The sequence below is a fragment of the Pinus tabuliformis genome, chromosome Q (genome assembly GCF_031772625.1).
Source record: "Pinus tabuliformis cultivar Carrire ecotype Pingquan chromosome Q, CPIR1, whole genome shotgun sequence".
Classification (NCBI taxonomy): Eukaryota; Viridiplantae; Streptophyta; class Pinopsida; order Pinales; family Pinaceae; genus Pinus; species Pinus tabuliformis.
The window spans coordinates 100,263,079-100,288,620 of NC_142296.1; positions in this window are offsets into that span (position 1 = coordinate 100,263,079).

Sequence of the window (25,542 nt, forward strand, 5' to 3'; positions counted from 1 at the left end):
AACCAGTTGGTATACCTTTGGTTAGCCATTTCAAATTAAGTAAGGAGCCGTGTCCCAAGACTCAGGAAGAAATGGCTCATATGTCTAAAGTTCCATATGCATCAGCAATTGGAAGCTTAATGTATGCAATGGTCTGCACAAGGCCTGATATTGCACATGCAGTGGGAGTTGTAAGCAAGTACATGAACAATCTAGGAAAAGAACATTGGATGGCAGTGAAGTGGATTCTCAGGTATTTGAGAGGTACCACAAATCAAGCATTATGCTTTGGTGGTTCAAACATTGCTCTACAGGGATATGTTGATGCAGATATGGCAGGTGACAGAGATAACAGGAGGAGCACTACAGGATATGTATTTACTCTAGGTGGAACAGTGGTCAGTTGGGTTTCAAAAATCCAAAATGTTGTTTCACTTTCAACAACAGAGGCAAAGTATGTTGCTACTACAGAGGCTAGTAAAGAAATGATTTGGTTACAAAGGTTTCTGGATGAATTGGGTAAGAAGCAAGAGTTGGGAAGGTTATACAGTGACAGCCAAAGTGACATACATCTTGCAAAGAACTCTGCATTCCATTCCAAGACTAAACATATACAGCTCAAGTACCATTTCATATGGTCAGCATTGGAAGATGGACAGTTGAAGCTGGAAAAGATACACACTAGCCAGAATCCTGCAGATATGTTAACAAAAGTTGTAACTAGGGAGAAACTGAGAATCTGCTCAGTTTCAATTGGTCTTCAAGTATGATGAAGAAGATGAGAAATAGCTAGGTCCAAAGTGGAGTCATTGTCTAGCAAATGAAGCAGCGATGGAGTTGCTATAATCAGTCTCCAAGTGGGAGATTGTTGGGTGTGGAGCCTGATTATCTTCTGTATTCAAAGGTTTCAACCGGATGTATACCCCAGGAAGACTGTACACCCCTCCACGCGGGGGGGTGTGGGGGGGACTTGTCCCCCCCGCGGGGGTCTGGGGGGACTAATCCCCCCCGGCTAGGGGGTCTGGGGGCCAGTGGTCCCCCGGTAGGGGTTCAAGGGAAGCACCCCCAAAGCTAAAAATAGATGTAAAATTGCCTTGTAAAAGTCTAGTAATTTCTAGTCAATCTGGGTCGTTCATTAGGTGGATGATCTAACGGTAGAAGTTATGTTTAATTTAGGGTTTTTTGCCCTAGAAGGAAACCCCTCACTATATATGAGGGAATTGTATTGTGTCTATATATATCTGTATTCTGAGTGAGGAAGAGAGAGGAGATTGAGAGCGAAGAGGGTGTTACAGCGGATCTGTTGTAGGTTGTATCTCTTCAGTTTGCTGGATAATATAATAAAAGAAGGACTGGTTGTTTCTCCGTGGATGTAGCCCAAACTGGGTGAACCACGTATATCTGTGTCTCTCTTGTTTTATGTGTTTTCTGTGTTTATATTTCTGCAATATTTTATGTGTTCCATTGCTCCGTAATATATAATTTTCTAACATTATTTATACATCAAGTGGGGAGAAACCTCCTTAATGTGGAGGGCTATGTTTCCCCACAAAAATCCTTAAAAATGGGATCTTGTTCCAAATCCAACTCACATCAATAGGAGGGGGCATTAAATGCCCCAAGTTAGGCGAGTTTAGGTCTTCCTGCTACAGGGAACAAGTCCTTAAAATATTTCAACTGTTGGATCTATTAGAATTTGATCAATATATCTATAAATCATGCATAATAAATATGTTAAGGCACATAAAATATGAAAACCACATTGAATTCTTCCAGGAACCCTTCAAGCTAGGAAAATATACCACTAAGTACAAAATTTTGGTTCACACATCGTTTTATGTGCTCATGAGTGAATTGATGGGCCTTATAATATACCTATTTTGGAGGCCCGTCACTACGCCACTTTACTTTTAACCTATAACCTCATAAGAAGAAAAACCTACTTTTAACCATTAAACTCACTTAGATTGTATATTGCATTTTTAAATATAATCACAAATTTGTAATACACATATTAATTCTAAATACTTACGTTTATGTTAAAACATGTAATACACATTATTTATATATATATAACATGTAATACTTATAATACACATTATATATATATAGTCAATCAAATTACTTTCATTAATTCGTCAAAATATTACATATGATTTTCAATGGACTCCCTTCTCTCTCAACCTCACTTCAATCAGATTTGTTGGCCAAGAGAGACAGACAAAAACTAGAAACAAATTCCAAAAAGTACAACATTGTCGTGGCCCAGAAACACTTAAATGCCAAAAGACATGGAGAATACATACTTAACTAGTTTGCATTAAAAATTACGGGGTTGAACTGGGGGTTGCACAATTTAACGGGGATCATGAGGACTTGGCCCCTCATGGACATGGAACTCCAAATGCTCCATACGACTTTATAGCTGATCAAGTCTCTCTATGATGTGTCACTAGCTTGTATGGACCAAGCCAAATCTATCCAACATAATCGATTATTTCTGTCGAAGATCATTCATGAAGGAAATAACTTTGTTCCTATCATCATGCCGCTATTATTGCATCTTAACCAAGCTCGCTACGACACCATGAACTTGTCTAGCAAGGGTTGTTCATGCACGGGGTCAGGAGTTGGGACATTTTCATGAGCCAGCTCCTAATCTGAGATCACCTCTGGACCCCATTCCTCATGCATGCCCTCCCTTCTTTCTCAACCAGCCCATTCTCCACAAGGATCCCCTGCATGTCTGGCATGTGCCCCATCGTCAGTACATGACTTTAACAATGACCCTTCCATGCAATTCAAGCCACCTCCACCCTAGGCATTCAAATCCCTAGAGAACCAAAACCCCACCTAGAGAAAGCAGGGGGCTCCTTCAAGTAATCAAATGAGGCCGAAATCGTTCCAGATAAGGCTCTAACCGAATCCAACAACTCTCCAAGATACCAAGTGTCAACACCACAGAAGGGTTGTACATAAGACACACCTAGCTACTTGGAGAGAACCATGATACATCCTCTGACTTACTTCATATAATTATCTCTATAAATAAACAAAAGCTATAGAATTTAGGATCCCCCCCATAATTCCCAACAATTACAAGAGAAATAGGCCGCACAGACATAACATAACATCAGAAAATGGAGGTGACTAAACACTCCTCACTAGAAATAAAACACCAGAAAGTAAAAGTAACATGCAAATGCCTCCTCCCACATTTACCCACTTTAACCAGCATGCCAAGATAAACATGAGTTGAATGCTACTATGACATGACCTAACCTCCCAGTTCAAGTTAAGGAAGTGGTGCGTACTATCTGATGACTTACTGACCTTCCTCAAGAACCACAGATCACTCAGAGGTTGAACAACCACCCCATGTGACCAATCCCTAGGCTGGAACCCTTTTTCATTGCCTTAGGACCATAACCGCACCCACAACACTGCATGCATGCGGTTATGAGGCCCCAATCACATGCAAAAGCTTGCCTCCATGCGGTTATGACCTATGATCCTCAGTTATGTGCCTGTAGATTCGAGATTTGAGCCACTTTTCCATACTAGTATCCAAACCATTGCCCAAAACTACCTATAGCTTTCCATAATCACGATTAAGGTGATAAAAATTCCAGACATTCAAACTTGAAACAAGAACTTGTTTCAGACTGCCTAGTACACATTAGAAACTATGTCAAACATATGGTGAACATTTAAGTTACAGGTCATGAATGCATATTTGATCTTAAATCTATGAACTTCCTCTGAGAATCACCAAGAAGGTCTAATGCATTCTAATAATAGCTGAAATAACACTTTTTAGCCCATGCATTCATCAACCATTCATTAACTTGTCAAATAATGAACAAGAGCCATAACTAGAACATATCATAGAACCATGTGTGTAACCAACATATAACTAGAATAGGAACCATGAAAAATATGCCATATAATCAACATAACAAAAAGTACATGTGCTCATTAATCACATTATGAGAATAGTTCTTAATTACGTATGCAAAATCCAACCAAGTTTGGGACTTCCACATACAAGCCGACCATAGGTTGGATTCAACCAAATCTTTCTTTCATCCAATAACACTCGTGCCATATTCCAAGCATGAAAGTGGGATCTCATGGGATAAACCAAGACATAAACAACAAGGGAATCTAGAGGTTAAACCACATCAACCCTTAACCCATTGTGATCTCACCTAAACTGGTCCTGAGATCACAAAACCGAACCAAGCTTGGATGCCTCAAAATTTATTCACCATTACCTTGAGGAATTTTCTTGTCTCCACCCATATGTCGAGGGATTCCCCTAGAAAACCATATCCAACCCCAACCCTTGAGAATTTTCCTGAGACCACCTCACCCGATTCCAAAAAATTTTGACAATCCAAAGCTAAACCAATAATGAATCCCATCACAACATGACTAACTAGGAAATGACAAGGCGAGGCTCAAACCACTTTCAAACTAGGCAACCCATGCCAATGACAATAAATGAACCAAATAATCAAATGCATGTACCATGCATTCAAACCTTAGCTAGGAAATCACACATGTAACCTATTACCAGCAAAATCTCCTTGCTAAAGTTCTTTATCCAACCTTCTCCTTGCCTCCCTTTGCTTTCCCTTGCTTGTCCTTTTCCTTCCTCTGTTGTCCTTCTTCAAATATAAGAGAATGCTCAAGTTCTCTAAGTGTGCAAGAGTGTATGAGAGAGAAACAATGAACAATAGCTCAAACCAAAAACTATCAAAAGGCTAGAAACTATTTCTTTGAAGCCTATTTATCATTAATGCCTCTATTTTCTTCATTTTCCTCTAATTTCCTTCTCATTCATGTTTGTGTCTCTCCACCTTCCTTTTCTCCTATTTCCCTTTATTTTCATAATTAGATGCCATTTATTGTCTCTTTGCCTTTGCCAATGCCTTTTCCAATTTCCATAGCCATAAATAAACAGCAAGTGATGCCCACTATGTTGTTTTGACCAACATTTAGTTTGGAATATATGTCTCGTGACCTTGGTCTTATTCTTTTGCCTTTAATATCCTTTATTACATGAAACTTTAACCTGAGGTTGTTACATAACAACACTACCACTTACCCAAACCAAAGGAACACTCGAGTGAGACCAGAATGTTGTCACCACAAAGTTGTGCTTCATCTGTCAGCCCCACACTAACATATCCATTATTGAGATTTGGTAGCTTGGTAGGTACTCCAAGACCTAGGGTTCGAGGTTTGGAGGTTGGAGTGCCACAAAATTACTTTTTGGGCTTGGAACCCAAGGTGTGGGATTTGCACCCAAGTTGGTGGGTGTGAAACCATGGGGCATTTGAGTGATTTGACACATGGAGGTGTTAGAGGACCCTTAGAGGAGAAAGGGGCAGTGAAAATCACTCAAATTTGAGGTGTCTATCAAGAGATATTAATTTTTATGTGTAGTTGTAGGTTAACTAGGCACATTAAGCTGGTGGGCGTAGTGTTGTAATATGCCCAAGTTAGGGGTTGATGATACCACATGAGATTGTATAAATTAGAGGTGGATGTGAGGCATTTGAGACACATCCAAATGTATCTATTCATAGATAATACATATTTGAGGAAGCCGAGCTCAACAAGGAGGATGACGAAGTTGTTTGAGATTGGTTCTTGGGTTATTTGGTGTCTCTAATAGGTCCAAGTTGAAGCAAAGAGGTTGCCACATGCTTGAGGGAAGTTTTGATATGGTGCTTGGGCATATTTGTGTGTGGTTTTCTCTCCTACAACAAACCGTAGCTCTAGATATATGCTACAGGTAGGACAGAGGCATAGTATTCCTCGGAAAGGGGGTCGAAAGGCTGAAGTATAGTGTAGGTAGACCGCATGACTTAACTCCTTGGATTAGGAAGGTAGTGAGGCTTGTTTGAGGGTTGGTAATTAGCCGATATCAGTAGTGAAGAAGATTAGAAGTAGTTGGAGGGAAACATTCTTGGAAGAGGTTTAGAAGGTGAAGAAAGGTGTTGTAGCAGGTTGCAAATAGCCCTAACCAGTGCACCAAGCTTGCAGTAGTGGATACCAACCCTTGAGGATGTAGGGTAGGCATGGTTTGATGTATTTATGTTGCGTAGATGCTAGTGGATGAGTAGTCCTAAGAGGGGACTTAGAATTAGACACTCATGGACTGTTAGAGGGAAGCATGAGAGTGGACCATGTATGGCCTAGAGTAGCACCTTGATGGACTAAGGTGGTTACTAGAAGGGGCAGATAAGTGGAGCTCAAGGTTTGGCCAGCTAATAGTAGCGGTTGTTCTAGCTCATGTTCATTATTAGAGAAGAGAAGTTTGACAGTGATAGATGGCAAACCTCTAGCCCTATGTTAGTCTTCATTGGAGCAGAGTAGGAAGACTATATGGGTAGAAGTCCCTGAGTAGCTCAGGAACAGTAATGGGAAAGTAGTCTTAAAGTGTTGTGGCCTTGAAGGACGAAGGAGAAACTAGTGAGCATGAAGACCCTATGTGTTGGTTGTAAATGCACTAATGATTAGCTAGAGGGTAGATTGGAAGACGAGATTTAGTGGCCTAAAGGAATCAATGCATTGATAGAGGCAGGTGTTGCAAAATGGAAATGAAGGACCCACAATGTACATGATATGACAAAGTAGTTGCGATTATGCACTGCATCAACTAGACTTTCAAGTGTATCTTGTATCTTATATTCTTGTACTAGTGGATATATGAGGACCATTAACCCCGGTACGTGAGTCCTAGACTATTGTATTATCAATTTGATTAATATAACGAAGTTGGCTATTGTATAAATTTGTAAAAAGGTTGTGTATATTTTGTTCTCTAGTAGATTTACTATTGTATATTACTTTGTTGTGCAAGGTAGGGTTGTTACGATACTTGGATTGGTGGCATTAATGATTTAAGATTCTATCCTAGACTCCATTATTATGGAAAAATAACATGGGATCTCAGCTACTTTGAAGGGCCAGTGAATCAGAGTGTTCACAACAAAGTACAAATTAAGAGGGAGTTGGCCACAATGTTAGCAAAGGGCTCACAACAATGTTGAAGTTGCAGGTTGGTCTCTGGTATGAGGACAGGTTAGAAGGCTTGTCCAACTATAGTCCATGGAAAGAAAGGATCAAGTTGGTTTTGATGGTCAATAAGATCTGGGAATTTACTAAGAAAGAAATCAAGAAGCCAACAAACCCTAAGGGGATATAAGTGTACAAAGAACTAGATACAAAGGAAAAATTGATCATCCTAGATGGTGTCAATGATTCCTTAATACCTAATATGTTTGGGAATAACACTACCCATGAAATGTGGGAGGCTCTTCATAATTTGTTCCAGAATAAGAACAAGAATTGGGTATTGGTATTGGAGGATAAATTGAGTCCAGATACAGGGTGAAGGGGTGACTTCGTATCTGATGAGGTTGTCTCACGTTCAAGATGAGCTTGTCTTCGCCGATGTGACTATTCCAAATTATGAGATGGTGGGGATTGACTTGAAGGGGTTTACTCTAGAGTGGAAGTCGTTCATCAATGGGATCGTTTCCAGGGACAAGTTTCCAGACTATAATAGGTTGTGGGATGACTTCATTCAGGAAGAGTTGCAAGATGGGGATATTCATCTGAATAATAAGGCTTCAGATGATGACGTGGCACCTATAGTGAGAATGAAGGGCAAGCAGAAGGACTTGAGGAAGATCAAGTGTTTCAACTGTGGTGAGATGGGTCATTTTTTGACAAGATGTCTGATGGAGAAGAAGGGAGATGATGATAGGAATAAAGGAAAGCAGGTCACATGTGTCACCACTTTTGCCAAGGTAGATGATCTCTCCAAGAGGTTGGAGAAAGAGGACTTTGCTTTGATATCACATTTTTCAAAAGGTACCATTGATAAGGCTGCATGGTACATGGACAATGGAGCATCGAAACATATGATAGGGTCACAGGAGGTGTTTGATAGTCTAGTTGAGTAGGACTCGAAGTTGCACATGGTGTTGGGTGACAAGATTCAGAATGAGATCAGAGGATCAAGGGTCGTTCCATTTAGGATGGATTCATGTCAAGTGGTGCAAGTTCAAGATGTATTGTTTGTACCAAGACTCAAATACAACGTGATTTTTGTCTCAACAATCGAGGAGAAGGGGTTTGAGGTCTTATTCCAGAGTGGGAACGCTAGACTCAAGCCTAGAGGCTCTAGCTCCATATGTGTCATGATTAGAGTTAGAAAGCATGTTTTATACAAGTTGGAGGTAAACCTTATAGATCAAGAGAAGAAGAATCAAAACCAAGTATAAGTTCTAGAGAAGAAGGCGCAAGTTTCAAAGGATTAGGTACACGTTCCAGAGAAGAAGGTCCAGATTCGAAAGGCTCAAAGGAAGTCGAGTTCTAGAGGGAGTTTGCAAGGTGAGAGGGAGACTTTGCAACCCAAGAAGAGTGTGTGGTTAGTGGGGAGCAAGGGTGCTTCTACAACTCCCAAGAAAGAATCATGGAGGGATTGGAAACCAATTCAAGAGAAGAAGAAGAAGCAAGAGGCTTCCAATGACATTGACACTTCCGAGAGAGGCATAGTCTGTGCTACGAGGTTTGCTACAATTATAGGCACCAGGAGTTGGGCAAGTGCTGCGAGTAGTGATAGTGATGATGACGAGTTACTTCCTAGTCTTGGAAGTACCTCCCTTTCTAAGAGGGAGTGTTGAGATTTGGTAACTTGGGAGGTAATCCAAGCCCTAGGGTTTGGGGTTTGGAGGTTGGAGCACCACAAAAGTACTTTATGGGCTTAGAACCCAAACTGTGGAATTTGCACCCAAGATGGTGGGTGTGAAAACATGAGGCATTTGAGTGATGTGACACATGGAGGTGTTAGAGGACCCTTAGAGGATAAAGGGGCAGTGAAAATCACTCAAATCTGCGATGTCTATTATGAGATATTAATTTTTATGTGTGGTTGTATGTTAAATTGCCACATTGAGCAGGTTGACTTAGGGTTGTAATGTTCCCAAGTTAGGGGTTGATGACACCACATGAGATTGTATAAATTATAGGTGGATATGAGGCATTTGAGACACATCCAAGTGCATCTATTTATAGATAATACATCTTTGAGGTAGAAGAAGAAAGAGGACAAAGTTGTTTGAGATTGGTTCTTGGGTTATTTGGTGTCTTTAATAGGTCTGAGTTGAATTAGACAAGTTGTTGCATGCTTGAGGGAGGTTTTTGTATGGTGTTTGGGCATATTTGTGTGTGGTTTTCTCTCCTAGAATAGGCCATAGCTTTGGTTGTATGCTACAGGTAGCCCACATGCCTAGTATTCCTTATACAGGGGGACGAAAGGGTGAAGTATAGTGTAGGTAGGTTGCAGGCCTTAATTCCTTGGATCAGGAAGGCCACGAGGCTTGTTTAAGGGCTGGTAATTAGCCCATATCAACAGCGAAGAAGAAGATGAGTAGTTGGAGGGAGGCCGCAGTCTTGGAAGAGGTTTAGAAGGTGAAGAAAGGTGTTGTAGCAATTTTCCAATAGCCCTAACCAGTGTATCAGACTTGTAGTAGTGAAAACCAACCCTTGAGGATGTAAGGTATGTATGGTTTGACGTATTTATGTTGAGTAGATGCTAGTGGATGAGCAATACTAGGAGAGGACTTGGTATTGGACACTCGTGGACTGTTGGAGGGAAATGTGAGAGTGGACCAAATGTGGCCTAGAGTAGCACCTTGATGGACTAAGGTGGTTTTTAGAAGAGGCCGATAAGTGGGACTCAAGGTTTAGCCAGCTAGGAGAAGTTGTTGTTCTAGCCCATGTTCATTATTGGAGAAGAGACATTTGACAGTGATAGGTGGCAACCCTCTTGCCCTATGTTAGTCTTCATTGGAGTAGTGCTGGAAGACTATAGTGGGAAGAAGTCCTTGAGTAGACGAGGAGAAATAGTGGGAAAGAAGTCTCAAATTGTTGTGGCCTTGAAGGAGAAGGGTAGATTGGAAGCCGAGATTTAGTGGCCTAAAGGAGATGGTGCATTGATAGAGGCAGGTGCTGCAGAATAGAAGTGATGGACCTGTAATATACATAATACGGCAACACAGTTGTGATTGTGCATTACTTCAACTAGATCGTCAAGTGTATATTGTATTCTTGTACTAGTGGATGTATGAGGGCCATTATCCCTAGTATGGGAGCCCTAGACTATTTTATTATCAGTTTGATTAATATAACGAAGTTGAGTTGTTGTATAAATTTGTAAAAAGTTGCGTATATTTTGTGCACTAGTAGATTTACTATTGTATATTGTTTCATTGTGCACAATAATCTTGTTGTGATACTTGGATTGTTACTATTAGTGATTTAAGATTCTATCTTAGGCTCTAGTATCATGGAAAAACAACATCCACCCTTCCACACCAAGGTCGCAAACCTGAGCACTCCTTCACTTTCCCACGTCCTACCCACCTTCCTTCCCTTTGGCATAAACAACTATGTGAATAATGCACCACAGAGCGAGCATGCACAAATGAGTCTCCTGTGTATACTCGTTGGCCACTTCACCACCTTCAACTCCCATTACCTACTATAACAATTGCCAAAAGAATTACTCAACATTCGATTTATCCCTCTTGATCTTATCGAAGGGTCTAGGGTGCCCAACTGATTACTTACCATTTGTCCTCAAACCTAATCTTTACGCATAAGAGTATTCCTTAAAGAGCGTACCTCCCAGCCTCTGAAATTTACTATCCCCTATTCATACGCCCCCATCGGGGTATATATATATATATATATATATATATATATATATATATATATATATATAAACAAAAACAAGAATACAAATCCTCTTACTTGAAATCTGCATGACATATGCGACTATTACATTCACATGATAATTCAAAACTTGAGACCTGGATGAGGTAGTGCTTTTATGGCACTAGTTTCTCATAAGACCCTTTTCCCCAAAATTCAAAAGTTTTTTTCGTAGATTTCCTATTATGCCTATACACATAAATGCACCAAAAAACTTGTATAATAAAACAACATTTACAGAGCACATATAAGTTCTAATTAGAAGGGATACCTTCCATCTTGTTTTCATATTGGTTGGTTGAGGGATTCACATTTAGATCTGGAAGTAGTTGTGGTACTATGTGCCTCTTGCTACTTGGTTATGTTGGTTCAGTCGGTCCATGAGCTAGGATTGAGTGGAGGTTTTCAATTTGTTGACGAAGACTAATTAGATCATCTTCAATTCATTAAATGATACTTTGGTGCTCCTCTGTTATGTCCATAACTATTTTTTATACTCGAGACAACTTGATTGTGTTTCATTTGTAGGGTGTAGATTTCCTCTTCTAATTGGTAAATTGTGTCCTAAAGAGGCCTTAGATCTGTGTTTTTTGGTTTCTCCATTTACCCCACCAATTTCAAATCCAACATAAGTTCTTCTCTGCAAATACCCAGACTCTGGGTGAATATTCTTAGGATTGAGGGGCTTTTGTTTGATGTTGAAGTTCCAATTTCTTGCTTTGAGACTATACACCTATTAATCTCCTTGGTCTACTTCTCAGTGACGTGACCTTGTGCAACTCAAAAGAATCATAGATAAAGGTCCCTATAGTGTCACCAATCTCCAAGGGACAACTTGAAAAGGAATAAATAAATTTCTCTTGCTTAAATTTGAAAGCCTGAGATCTAGAGTAGGGCTTATGCTCTCTAAATTTGCAGAATTCAATTCTTTCTGTTGCTCTCCAGTTAAATTAAAAGAGTTTCAAGAAACCCAAAGGCCACAGTGATTTAACTAGTCCCCTGAAGTCTCTTATCTTGGACTTTAGGTGGGTTCCTTTCCTGCCAATTCTCCTAGTGTATACAGTGGTCCAACTCCCCTGCCTTGAGCTAGTTCTGAGCTTGGGACAATTTTCTTTGGTTTCAATGAGACTAAAAGCCCATCTATGATGGTGAATTAAGAATACCAATTCTAGATAACTAAGGGAAGGAGCATCATTTAGACCATCAATGCAAATAAAATGTAGAAGATTGGGCTTACTTGGTAGCATAACTATTGTATGAAGTTCTCTGCATTCAAACCCACCCAACACTCTATGCGTCCATAATAGGATCAGAACATAAGCTTCCCAAACATGGATATGTTGCATTGCCTTATCATTTATGACGATGTTCTCCTTTCTCATGCCAAGTGTTGTGACACCAAAATATCATCACTCAACACACGATTTCCTAGCACTTGAAGTGGAAATCCACATAAAAGATCCAAGATTCAGTGTGTTTATTTACGAGATGCAACATGCTAGTGTTAATTGGAGCCACCATGACCTTGTATGGATGTTGAGCCAAAACCATGGTGTTGTACCTTTGGTCCATGCCACCTTTCATTTCAGCATGCCTGAAGGATTGGAGGATGGGGCGGATCCAATAATCTTAAACTAAATTTCTCCAAATTTTTGCATAGTGAGCACGAGGGGAATCTGCCATTTGGACTCTCCTCATTTGGGAATGGGTCCTCTTTCATTTCTAATTTCCATTTATGGTACGATACATAGAATGGTGGAATGATGCCTTCCCAATAGGTAGTCTTAGTCCCTCATTAGCCATTGAATCGACAGTTTGGTTGTGTTGCACGAGAATGTGGAAGATTCTACATTTCCCAACCCTTGATAGAAGTCCATTCACTTTTTTAAAATATAGCCTTGAGATGGATGTTGTCTAGATATAATTGATTCCATAGGCTCTAAAGAATCATTTAGGAATCTTCCAGGGTGGTTAAATTTTGAATACCCAAAGAATTTTCTATTTTCAAACCATAGTAAAGATTATTGCTTAAACTTTGAATACAACTCATTTGATATTTTCAATCCCCAGTAAAGGCCATAGGCTTGTGCTTGATTGTTTGATCTTTTCCCAACCCCCTAAGAAAATGTTAAATGTTACTTCAATTATTTCATTGGACGAAAAATAACCCTCTTGCCACCCCTAATTCTAAATACTTTATGTTTATGTCAAAACTCGTGCTTAAATAAGTTCAGTGTATTTTTCTTGACCATTTGAATTTTAGACAATTTTGTCTTATTTTTCCTTGTCCAATAATGGTTTTAATTTTTTTAATTACACAAAGAGTGTTTATAAGACGCAATTGCTTTGGCATCTTTTGTTGTTTGTCCAGATCTAGAAGAAGCCACGTGTCCACACTTTATTATCACTGCTTTAACAATTTCACTTTATGGAGGTGTGATGCACTTTGGGGCAGAATTATTGGGGCTTTGTAGTTTGTTTGGCATGGTTATTTGCAATGGAATGAGAAGGTGGCCAGCTTTAGGAGGTATCACATGCAAAACTTACAATGGTCAAAGTGTGGTAGATTATGTAATATGCTCTCAAAGTTTCACCTCTAGACTATTGAAGTTCGATATTGGGGATTGTCCTATCGAAATGAAATCTGACCATGCCCCTCTATTTGTTAAGTTGGATTTTTCCCATAGTAGTCCACATAATAGGAAAACTCTTGGAATACAAAAGAAAACTCTTTACAAAGGAAAAATCCTCATAAATCAAGAAAACAGGGAAAGGTTCAGTGCTGCTCTTAAGCAACAATTTTAGACTATAGAGCATGGCATGGCAGATAAGAAAACCAATGAAGCGGGTTGTCATGTTCATTGCAGTTTGTTGATCCCAACAATTCATAGGGCCTTAAGTGCATGCAAAAGGTCCCTCCCTAAGAAGGGAACTGAAAATACTTTTCCGAAAAATCCATGGTATGATGAAGATTGCAGGGCAACCAAGAAATATCTAAAAGAGAGAAACTCGAGCAAAGAAAACAAGCAGAAATATGAAAATTAATACAATAGAAAAAGAATGTGTAAATGGAATAAGAAACGAGTTAATCTCTCTTGGAAAAAACAACCCCAAGCGATATTGGAAAGAGCTACAACAAAGGAGAAAGGAGACTGAAAACAATATCACACGTGGCCAACGGTTGGAGTATGCGAAGCTCCTCTATGAGCGGGTGCACGAGAAAGATACCCGCCCCCCACATATCTTCTTAAAATATGATCTGGTCCCAACTTGAAGAGGTTCCCCCAATCCAAGTATAAGAGGCACTTTTTCTGATGATCTTGTTTTTTTCCCTTGAAGACAAGTGAGGAGGAAATTGTCTAGTGGCTAGATAGTTGGAAATGTCATCAAAACCATGGAGAAAGAATTTAGATGGAAAAAATTTGCTCATCTAGGAGTTGATCATCCATCAGCCCTTGATCTACAAAAAAGGTTAATCTTGACAAGAAATTTGCAACAACATTTTCTTTCCCTGGTTTGTCAACAATGGTTAAGTCAAACTATTGCAAAAGCAATAATCAGTTGTTTATCCAAGCATTTACATATGGTTTGTTCATCAAATACTTAATTTTTGCATGGTCAGTATGTACGAAGACCTGGTAACCAGTAATACATGCCTAAATTTGTTCAAAGAATCTACAACAATGAGGAACTCTTTTTTAGTTACAATGTAATTTAATTTATCTTTGGATGTATTCTTACTAATGAAGTAGATTGCAAAAGCGAGTTTACCTTCAAGTTGACCTAAAGTTGCCCCAATTTCCCTATTTGATGCATCTATGTGAATGTGAAAGGGAAAGGTCCAATTAGGAACTTTGAGGATAAGTTCTTTCATCAACTTTTTTTCTTATAATCTCAAATGCTTCTTGGCATGGATATTTCCAACAAAACTCAACATATTTGGCTAGCAACTAAAACAAAGGAGAGGTAATTTTACATTATAAGACTGCAAAACTTGCTTAAGAATTCAAAAAACCCAGTGTCGCGTTCTACTTTCTATTCTACCCTTTTTCTTACCCGGCCAACTCAAGCCTCTTATTTATAAATCAAGTGGAGAGAAACCTCCTTAATGTGAGGGCTATGTTTTCCCCCAAAAATCCTAAAAAATGGGATCTTGTTCCAAATCCAACTCGCATCAATAGGAGGGGGCATTAAATGCCCCAAGTTAGGTGAGTTTAGGTCTTCCTGCTACAAGGAACAAGTCCCTAAAATATTTCAACTGTTGGATCTCTTAGAATTTGCTCAATATCTCTATAAATCATGCATAATAAATATGTTAAGGCATATAAAATATGAAAACCACATTGAATTCTTCTAGGAACCCTTCAAGCTAGGAAAATATACCACTAAGTGCAAAATGTTGGTTCACACATTGTTTTATGTGCTCATGAGCAAATTGATGGGCCTTATAATATACCTGTTTTGGAGGCCCTTCACTACCCCACTTTGCTTTTAACCTATAACCTCACAAGAATAAAAACCTACTTTTAACCATTAAACTCACTCAGATTGTATATTGCATTTTTAAATATAATCACAAATTTGTAATACACATATTAATTCTAAATGCTTACATTTATGTTAAAACATGTAATACACATTATATATATATATATATATATATATATATATATATATATATATATATATATATATATATATATATATATATATATATATATTGTCAATCAAATTACTTTCATTAATTCACCAAAATATTACATATGATTTTCAATGGACTCCCTTCTCTCTCAACCTCACTTCGATCATATTTGTTGGCCAAGAGAGACAAACATAAACTAGAAACAAATTCCAAAAAGTACAACATTATCGTGGTCCAGATACACTTAAATGCCAAAAGACATGGAGAATACATACTTACCTAGTTTGCATTAAAAATTACGGGGTTGAATTGGGGGTTGCACAACTTAACGAGGATCATGAGGACTTGGCCCCTCATGGACATGAAACTCCAGATGCTCCATACAAACTTATAGTTGATCGAGTCTCTCTATGATGTGTCACTGACTTGTATGGACCGAGCCAAACCTATCCAACATAACCCACTATTTGTTTTGAAGATCATTCATGAAGGAAATAACTTTATTCCTATCATCATGCCACTATTGTTGCATCTTAACCAAGCTTTTTGCAATACTATGAACTTGTCTAACAATGGATTCTAGTGAGGGTTGTTCATGCACGGGGTTAGGAGTTGGGACATTTTCATGGGCCAGCTCCCCATCTGATATCACCTCTGGACCCCCTTCCTCGCGCACGCCCTCCCTTCTTTCTCAACCCACCCATTCTCCACAGGGATCCCCTCCATGTCTGGCACGTGCCCCATCATCAGTACATGAATTTAACAATGACCCTTCCACGCAATTCAGGCCACCTCCGCCCCAAGCATTCACATCCCTCAAGAAACAAAACCCCACCTAGAGAAAGTAGGGGGTTCCTTCGAGTAATCAAATGAGGCCAAAATCATTCCAGATAAGGCTCTACTTGAATTCAACAACTCTCCAAGATACCAAGTGTCAACACCACAGAAGAGTTGTACATGAGACACACCCATTCACTTGGTGAGACCCATAATACATCCTCTGACTTACTCCATACAATTATCTCTATAACTACACAAAATCTGTAGAATTTAGGATCCCTCCCACAATTCCAAACAATTCCAAGAGAAATAGGCCACACAGACATAACAGAACATCGGAAAATGGAGGTGACTAAACACTCCCCACTAGAAATAAAACACCAGAAAATGGAAGTAACACGTTAATGCCTCCTCCCACGTTTACCCACTTTAACCAGCATGCCAGGATAAACATGAGTTGAACACTACTATGACATGACCCAACCTCCCAGTTCAAGTTAAGGAAGTGGGGCCTACTATCTGATGACTTACTGGCCTTCCTCAGGAACCACAAATCACTCAGAGACTGAACAACCACCCCATGTGACCAATCCCTGAGCGAGAACCCTTTTTCATTGCCTTAGAACCATAATCGCATCCACAACACTGCATGCATGCAGTTATGAGTCCCCAACCACATGCAAAAGCCTGCCTCCATGTGGTTATGACCTCTGATCCTCATTTATGTGCCTGCGGATTCAATATTTGAGCCACTTTTCCAGGCTATTCTCCAAAACACTACCCAAAACTACCTATAGTTTTCCATAATCATGATTAAGGTGAGAACAATGCCAGACATTCAAAATTGAAACAAGAACTTGACCTAGATTGCCTAGTACACATTAGACATTTTGTCAAACATATGGTGAACATATAAGTTACAGGTCATGAATGCATATTTGATCTTAAATCTTTGAACTTCCTCTGAGAATCACCAAGAAGGTCTAATGCCTTCTCATAATAGCTGAAATAACACTTGTTATCCCATGCATTCATCAACCATTCATTAACTTGTCAAATAATGAACAAGAGCCATAGCTAGAACATATCATAGAACCTTGCTTGTAACCAACATATAACTAGAATATGAACCATGACAAATCTGCCATATAATCAAAATAATAAAGGGTACATGTGCTCTTTAATCACATTATGAGAATAGTTCTTAATTACGTATGCAAAAGCCAACCAAGTCTGGGAATTCATGTACAATCCGACCACAGGTTGGGCTCAACCAAATCTTTCTTGCAGCCAATAATTCTCGTGCCATATTCCAAGCATGAATGTGGGATCTCATGGGATAAACCAAGACATAAACAACTAGGGAATCTAGAGGTTAAACCACATCCACCCTTAACCCACCGTGATCTCACCTAAATCAGTCCTGAGATCACAAAACCAAACCAAGCTTGGATGCCTCAAAATTTCTTCACCATTACCTTGAGCAATTTTCTTGTCTCCACCCACTTGTCTAGGCATTCACAAAGAAAACCATCTCCAACCCCAACCCTTGGGAATTTTCTTGAGACCACCTCACCTAATTCCAAAAAATTCTAACAATCCAAAGCTCAACTAATAACGAATCCCATATGTCGGGTTGTGTTATATTCTTTCGACGACTAGCATACGTAGTTTACGAGGGGGTTAGAGGGGGGGCGAAGCCCACCCTTCGTTGCGCCAATTGCGGAGCGGGGAGGTCACAAGGATTTTGAGGGGGGCGGTTTCAAGTATTTGCATGGCACTAGTGATTATGGTTTGTGCTACCAAGGAAGACCAGGATTGGACAGAGTTTTGGATATCCATGGCTTTGTTGACGCAGATTGGGCTGGAGATCTGGATCAAAGAAGATCTACAAGTGGGTATGTGTTTCACCTATTTGGAGGTGCAGTCAGCTGGATGAGTAATAAACAATCTGTAGTGGCATTATCAACTACAGAGGTAGAATATATGGCTGCCACTCATGCAAGCAAGGATGCAGTTTGGTTGCAAAGATTGTGTTCAAGTATGGGGTTAGTACAGGGAGCTATAAGGATAGACTGTGACAGCCAAAGTGCAATTTTATTGGCAAAGAACCCTGCTTATCATTCAAAGACAAAGCACATTGATGTTTAGTATCACTTTGTGAGGGATATGATAGAAGACAAAAAGGTGTTGCTGGTAAAAGTGGACACTTTGAAGAATATTGCAGATCCATTGACAAAATCTGTGAGCTCTGAGAAGTTCTCTTAGTGTAGAGAAACAATGGGCGTTTCAAGGCTGGATAAATGACTAAGCTCTCCTGTGGCCCCCTGTGGAAAGAAAACAACAAGTGGGAGAATGTTGGGTTGTGTTATATTCTTTCCACGACTAGCGTACGTAGTTTATGGGGGGGGGGGGGTTAGCCCTTTGTTGCACCGACTATGCAGCGGGGGGGTCACAGGGGGTTTGAGGGGAGCAGTTAGTCCCCCTTTATGGGGTTCGGGGCAGCGCCTGGGGGGAATTTTTTTTGGACCCTATATTAGGTTGGGTGGACCTACCTACAGTTTTGTGCATAGTTTTCGCACATGGTTTTGGACGCAATGGTTTTCGGTCCATGGTTTTGGACACGATGGTTTTCGGTCCATGGTATTGGATGCTTTGGCATGTATATATATGTATTGTAACATTGAAAGGAACATAATGAAAAATCAAGCTAGTAGTCCCAGTTTTGGGATCCAGGGGAAAATCTCTGTGTATATGTGTATATGTGTTTTATGTGTTATGCTCTTGCATTGTTTATTTTCTGTGTTTTAGAATTTGTATGCAGGTAATTTCTGTACGGGGTTAAATCCTACATTTGGTATCAGAATTGTTTTGGCTTCAAGGGGACACCTTTGCTGCTGAGGGGTTTCACTCGGGCCTGTGGTAGACCCTGTTCAGTGGGAGATTTGCAGGACCAATTCTAGTGGTGAAAGAAGATGGCAAGCGGTGGAAAGATAAAGATCGAGAAATTTAATGGTCAGAGTTTTGAGTTATGGAAACTCAAGATGGAGGATCTGTTCGTGGATTAAGATCAGTAGATTGTGGTAGATCCAGGTACTAAACCAACGAGTGCGTCCGATGAAGAATGGAAGAAGTTGGATCGGAAGGCAAAGAGCACAATACGATTGTGTGTCTCATATTCAGTATTGCTGAATGTATCAGGGGAAGCTATGGCTAAGGCTTTTTGGGAAAAGTTAGGGACTTTGTACCAATCTAAGTCTCTGGTGAATAAACTATTCGTATGGAAAAAGCTGTATAACCTGAGGATGAAAGATGGAGACTCGATGATAGGGCATCTAAAATCATTTAATACTGTGGTAAGTCAAGTATTATCTGTTGATATTAAAATTTCAGATGAAGATAAGTGCATCAGTTTGTTGTGTTCTCTACCAGATTCGTGGGATAGTCTGGTTATTGGAATAGGTAGCAATGCAACTGCCTTGCAGTTTGATGAAATAGTCTCATCCTTGCTAACGGAGGAGATGAGATGGAAAAATATGGAGAGCTAAAATGGTGATGCCTTTCTATATGAGGACGGTCCCAGAGCATAAACAAAAATAAGTCATCGAGTGGGAGATCTAAATCTCTAGGAAAACCTGTAAAGGTGTTTGCTGGAAATGCGGAAAGGAAGGGCACTACAAAAGGGATTGTAAATCTAAAGCTCATGACAAAGGAAATGGATTTGATGATGCTCCTTCTACAGAGCTGAAAACCACCTCAGATGAAGGTGGGGATGTGTACTTGGATTCTTCAAGTACACATGTAGATCATGAGGCATGGTTGATTGACTCAGGTGCATCCTTTCACTTCACTTCCCATAAAGAGTGGTTCTGCGAGTATGAGAAATACGATGGTGGTGATGTCTTCTTAGGGGATGATAGGAAGGATAGAATCGTTGGTCGTGGAAAAGTAAAGTTGAAGTTGCAAGGTGGAAGGGTTAGAACACTTCCGGGTGTTCTGCATATTCCTGCATTAGCCAGAAATCTGATTTCTGTAAGCAAGCTCGATGATGCAGGTGTAAAAGTAGTGTTCAAGAAGGATACCTGTAAGATGGTTCGGGGAGCACTGATATTGATGCGGGGAGTTCGGATTGGAACTTTGTACAAGCTGAAAGGTAGCACTTTTGTTGATAGGTACAACGGTTCTATGGTTCTTGAATGTGGAGCAGAAAATCTATTGGTCTCTAGAGAGAAGACCATGTTGTGGCATCAAAGGCTTGGACATATTGGAGAGAAGATATTTGAATACTTCACGGTAAAGGTATGGTAGAAGGTATGAGTAATAACTCTAGATTTTGATTTCTGCGAAAATTGTGTATATGGGAAGCAGAATCGGGTGAGTTTCCCCTCTGGTGGTAAGAGGGTGAAACAGATATTAGAGCTTGTGCACAATGATGTGTTTGGACCTATGAAGGTTCCATCATTGGGTAAGTCTGTATACTATGTATCATTTATAGATGACTTCTCAAGGAATACATGGATATATTTCCTTAAGAAATAATCTGAAGTCTTTGACAGGTTTAAAGAATTTAAGGCTCTGGTGGAAAACCAGACAGAGAAGAAGATAAAGGTGTTGAGGTCAAATAACAGTGGAGAGTTTTGCAGCAAGGAATTTGAAGAATTCTGTAAGAATTGTGGTATAGCACGACAGAAGACTATTCCATATGCACCTGAGAAAAATGGAGTTGCAGAAAGAATGAACAAGACGTTGATGGAAAGGGAAAGAAGCATGCTCAGTGGTGCCGGTTTAGGACATGAATTCTGGGCAGAGGCAGTGGAGACAACATGTTACCTGGTCAACAGATCACCTTCATCAGCGTTCGAGGATAAGACTCCACAAGAGGTATGGACTGGTAAGAAACCCTCTCTTTCACATCTGAGGGTATTTGGATGTGATGCATATGTACATGTTCCAAAGAAGAAAAGAACCAAGTTGGATAGTAAATCTAAAAAGTGCATCTTTATTGGGTATGAGGATGGTTTAAAGGGTTATAAGCTTTGGAACCTGGTAACAAGGAAGGTTGTGTACAACCGAGATGTGGTGTTCAGAGAGGTGAAAAATGTTATTAAACATGAAGTCCAACCAAAGGAACCTGAGAAGATAGAGTTTGAGCTTAAGGAGGAAGAATCAGACTCTACAACAAAGGAGGAATCAGAAGACGAAGAGCCACAAACTCTGGGTGTGAGAAGATCAGTTCGAGAAAGAAGGCAGCTAAAAGTATAGTCCATTTGCTATCTGTTCAAATTTTGCTTTATCTGTTACTGATGATTATCCCAGAACTGTGAAGGAAGCAGTAGATTCAGAGGATCGAAAACTCTAGAAAGAGGCCATGGTTGATAAAATGGCATCTTTGCACGAAATTGAGGCTTGGGATCTGGTGGAGTTACCGGCTGGAAGGAAACCCATTGGCAGCAAATGGGTGTTCAAGAAGAAGACAAATGCAGAAGGAAAGGTGGAGAAATACAAAGCTCGGTTGGTCGCAAAAAGTTATTCCCAGGTTTCGGGAATTGATTTTGGTAATAATTTTTTTTCCAATTGCCAAGGTAGCTTCTATTAGATTACTTTTATCTATTGTTGCTGCTTTTGATTTTGAGGTAGAATAGATGGATGTGAAGACAACATTTCTTCACGGGGATCTGGAAGAGGAGATCTACATGAAGCAACCTGAAGGCTTTGCAGTGAAGGGTAAGAAAGAACTGGTATACAAGTTAAAGAAGTCTTTGTATGGGTTAAAACAGTCACCAAGGTTGTGGTATTAGAAATTTGATACATTTATACGGGGACTTGGCTTCACTAGAAGCAAAGCAGATCACTATGTGTATTTTAAATTAATTAGTGACCGTGTTATTTATCTAGTCTTGTATGTGGATGATATGTTGCTGGTTGGAAATGACAAAGAAATTATCCAGGATTTGAAGACCCAATTGTCTTCCAAATTCGACATTAAAGATCTTGGTGCTACAAACTATATTGTGGGCATGGAAATTAAAAGAGATCAGGCAAAGAGGAAGCTCTGGTTAAACCAGAGGAAGTATGTCGAGACAATAATGCAAAGGTTTAATATGCAAGATAGTAAACCGGTGAAGGTTCCTATTCCTGTAGGTGTGAAGTTATCTACTATACAGTGTCCTAAGGCACAAGAAGAGGAAGAGGACGTGTCCCGTGTTCCATATGCAAGTGCAGTCGGTAGCCTGATGTATGCAATGGTCTGTACTAGACCAGACATTGCACATGCAGTGGGAGTATTGAGCAGGTTTATGTCAAAACCAGCAAAGGAGCATTGGACAACAATGAAGCGGGTTTTCAGGTATTTGTGTGGCACTAGTGATTATGGTTTGTGCTACCAAGGAAGACTAGGATTGGACAAAGTTTTGGATATCCGTGGCTTTGTTGATGTAGACTGGGTTGGAGATCTGGATCAGAGAAGATCTACAAGTGGGTATGTGTTTCACCTATTTAGAGGTGCAGTCATCTGGATGAGTAAGAAACAATCTGTAGTGGCATTATCAACTACAGAGACAGAATACATGGCAGTCACTCAAGCAAGCAAGGAAGCAGTTTGGTTGCAAAGATTGTGTTCAATTATGGGGTTAATACAGGGATCTATAAGGATAGACTGTGACAACCAAAGTGTAATTTTCTTGGCAAAGAACCCTGCTTATCATTCAAATACAAAGCACATTAATGTTTAGTATCACTTTGTGAGGGATATAATAGAAGACAAAAATATGTTGCTAGTAAAAGTGGACACTTTGAAGAATACTCCAGATGCATTGACAAAATCTATGAGCTTTGAGAAGTTCTCTTGGTGTAGAGAAACAATGGGTGTTTCAGGGCTGGATAAATGACTAAGCTCTCCTGTGGCCCCCTGTGGAAAGAAAATAACAAGTGGGAGAATGTTGGGTTGTGTTATATTCTTTCCACGACTAGTGTACGTAGTTTATGGGGGAGTTAGAGGGGGGGCGGAGCCCCCCCTTTGTTGTGCAACTGCTCAGCGAGGGGGTCACAGGGGGTTTTAGGGGGGAGTGATTAGCCCCCCTCTACGGGGTCTAGGGCAGCGCCCGGGGAAAATTTTTTTTGGACCCTATATTAGGTTGGGCGGACCTACCGATGGTTTTGTGCATGGTTTTCGCACATGGTTTTGGACACGATGGTTTTCGGTCCATGGTATTGGATGCTTAGGCATGTATATATATGTATTGTAACATTGAAAGGAACATAATGAAAAATCAAGCTGGTAGTCCCGGTTTTGGGATCCAGGGGAAAATCTCTGTGTATATGTGTTTTATGTGTTATGCTCTCACATTGTTTATTTTCTGTATTTTAGAATTTGTATGCAAGTAATTTCTGTACGGGGATAAATACTACACCATCACACCATGGTTATCTAGGAAATGGAAAGGCAAGGCTCAAACCACTTTCAAACTAGGCAGCCCATGCCAATGACAACAAATGAATGAAATAATCAAATGCATGTATTATGCATTCACACCTTAGCTAGGAAACCACACATGTAACCTATTACCTGCAAAATCTTCTTGCTAAAGTTGTTGATCCAACCTTCTCCTTGCCTCTCTTTGCTTTCCCTTGCTTGTCCTTTTCCTTCCTTTGTTGTCCTTCTTCAAATATAAGAGAATGCTCAAGTGCTCTAAGTGTGCAAGAGTGTATGAGAGAGAAAGAATGAACAATAGCACAAACCAAAAAGTATCAAAAGGATAGCAACTGTTTCTTTGAATCCCTTTTATCGTTGATGCCTCTATTTTCTTCATTTTCCTCTAATTTCCTTCTCATTCATGTTTGTGTCTCTTCACCTTCATTTTCTCCTATTTCCCTTTATTTTCATAATTAAATGCCATTTATTGTCTCTTTGCCTTTGCCAATGCCTTTTCCAATTTCCATAGCCATAAATAAACAACAAGTGATGCCCACTATGATGTTTTGAGCAACATTTAGTTTGGAATACATGTACCGTGACCTTGGTCTTATTATTTTGCCTTTAATATCCTTTATTACATGAAACTTTAACCCGAGGTTGTTACATAACAACACTGCCACTTACCCAAACCACAGGAACACTCGAGTGAGACCTGAACGTTGTCACCACAAAGTTGTGATTCATCCATCGGCCCCACACTGACATATCCATTATTGATTTTTGGTAGCTTGATAGGTACTCCAAGCCCTAGGGTTCGAGGTTTGGAGGTTGGAGTGCCACAAATGTACTTTTTGGGCTTGGAACCCAAGGTGTGCGCTTTGCACCCAAGTTGGTGGGTGTGAAAACATGAGGCATTTGAGTGATTTGACACATGGAGGTGTTAGAGGACCCTTAGAGGAGAAAGGGGCAGTGAAAACCACTCAAATTTGAGGTGTCTATCATGAGATATTAATTTTTATGTGTATTTGTAGGTTAACTAGACACATTAAGCTGGTGGGCGTAGTGTTGTAATATGCCCAAGTTAGGGGTTGATGACACCACATGAGATTGTATAAAATAGAGGTGGATGTGAGGCATTTGAGACACATCCAAATGTATCTATTCATAGATAATACATCTTTGAGGCAGTCGAGCTGAACAAGGAGGAGGATGAAGTTGTTTGAGATTAGTTCTTGGGTTATTTGGTGTCTCTAACAGGTCCAAGTTGAAGCAAAGAGGTCGCCACATGCTTGAGGGAAGTTTTGGAATGGTGTTTGGGCATATTTTTTTGTGGTTTTCTCTCCTACAACAAACCGTAGCTCTAGATCTATGCTACAGGTAGGACAAAGGCCTAATATTCCTTATACAGGGGGTCAAAAGGTTGAAGTATAGTGCAGGTAGACCGCAGGACTTAACTCCTTGGATTAGGAAGGTCGTGAGGCTTGTTTGAGGGTTGGTAATTAGCCGATATCAGTATTGAAGAAGAGTAGAAGTAGTTGGAGGGAAACAATCTTGGAAGAGGTTTAGAAGGTGAAGAAAGGTGTTGTAGCAACTTGCCAATATCCTTAACCAGTGCAGTAGGCTTGCAGTAGTGGACACCAACTCTTGAGGATGCAGGGTATGCATGGTTTGATGTATTTATGTTGAGTATATGCTAGTGGATGAGAAGTCATAGGAGGGGACTTAGTATTAGACACTCATGGACTATTAGAGGGAAGCGTGAGAGTGGACCAAGTGTGGCCTAAAGTAGCACCTTGATGGAATAAGGTGGTTACTAGAAGGGGCGGATAAGTGGAGCTCAAGGTTTGGCTAGCTAAGAGTAGTGGTTTTTCTAGATTGTGTTCATTATTGGAGAAGAGACGTTTGATAGTGATAGGTGGCAACCCTC